Source organism: Rutidosis leptorrhynchoides, chromosome 7 (genome assembly GCF_046630445.1).
Source record: "Rutidosis leptorrhynchoides isolate AG116_Rl617_1_P2 chromosome 7, CSIRO_AGI_Rlap_v1, whole genome shotgun sequence".
NCBI classification, from domain to species: Eukaryota; Viridiplantae; Streptophyta; class Magnoliopsida; order Asterales; family Asteraceae; genus Rutidosis; species Rutidosis leptorrhynchoides.
In genome coordinates this window covers 22,419,592-22,421,067 of record NC_092339.1, presented here as the reverse complement: position 1 = coordinate 22,421,067, position 1,476 = coordinate 22,419,592, and positions in this window count along the sequence as shown.

The window sequence follows — 1,476 nt, the reverse complement described above, 5'->3', positions numbered from 1 at the left end:
ATACCTATCTAGAGCAAGTGGGACAAGACGATGCGTACGCACTACCGTGGTCAGCATTCAAGCACTTGATGAACGAGAAGTACCGTCCCAGAACCGAGGTCAATAAGCTCAAGACAGAACTTAGAGGGTTACGAACCCAAGGATTTGATATTACCACGTACGAAAGACGATTCACAGAATTGTGCCTATTGTGTCCGGGAGCATTCGAAGATGAGGAAGAGAAGATCGACGCGTTTGTGAAAGGATTACCGGAAAGAATCCAAGAAGATATAAGTTCACACGAGCCCACCTCCATACAACAGGCATGTAGAATGGCTCACAAACTAGTGAACCAGATTGAAGAAAGAATTAAAGAACAGACTGCCGAAGAGGCAAATGTGAAGCAAGTCAAAAGAAAGTGGGAGGAAAACGGTGATAAGAATCACCAATACAACAACAACAGCAATTACAACAATAATCGCAACAATTATCCCAACAATCGCAACTACAACAAACGGCCCAACAACAACAACAACAACAACAACAACAGCAACTACAACAATCATCCCAACAACAATAATAACCGCAACAACAACAACAATCAGAAGCAGCTATGCCAAAGGTATGAAAAGTATCACTCGGGGTTCTGCACCAAATTTTGCAACAAGTGTAAAAGAAATGGTCATAGCGCGGCGAAGTGTGAGGTCTACGGACCAGGGGTTAATAGAACGAAAGGAATAAATGGTGTCGGAACGAGTAATGGCAGAGCAAGTAGTGTCGGAGCAAGTTATGCCAATGTAGTTTGTTATAAATGTGGAAAACTGGGCCACATTATTAGAAATTGTGCGAACCAGGAGAACACAAATGGTCAAAGCCGCGGAAGAGTTTTCAATATTAATGCGGCAGAGGCACATGAAGACCCGGAGCTTGTACGTTTCTTATTGACAATAAATCTGCTTACGTTTTATTTGATTTGGGTGTGGATAGAAGCTATATGAGTAGAGATTTTTGTGCTAAATTAAGTTGTCCATTGACGCCTTTGGATAGTAAATTTTTACTCGAATTAGCAAATGGTAAATTAATTTCAGCAGATAATATATGTCGGAATCGAGAAATTAAACTGGTTAGCGAAACATTTAAGATTGATTTGATACCAGTAGAGTTAGGGAGTTTTGATGTGATAATCGGTATGGACTGGTTGAAAGAAGTGAAAGCAGAGATCGTTTGTTACAAAATTGCAATTCGCATTATACGAGAAAAAGGAAAACCCTTAATGGTGTACGGAGAAAAGGGCAACACGAAGCTACATCTTATTAGTAATTTGAAGGCACAAAAACTAATAAGAAAAGGTTGCTATGCTGTTCTAGCACACGTCGAGAAAGTACAAACTGAAGAAAAGAGCATCAATGATGTTCCCATTGCAAAAGAATTTCCCGGTGTATTTCCGAAAGAATTATCGGGATTACCCCCACATCGATCCGTTGAATTTCAAATAGA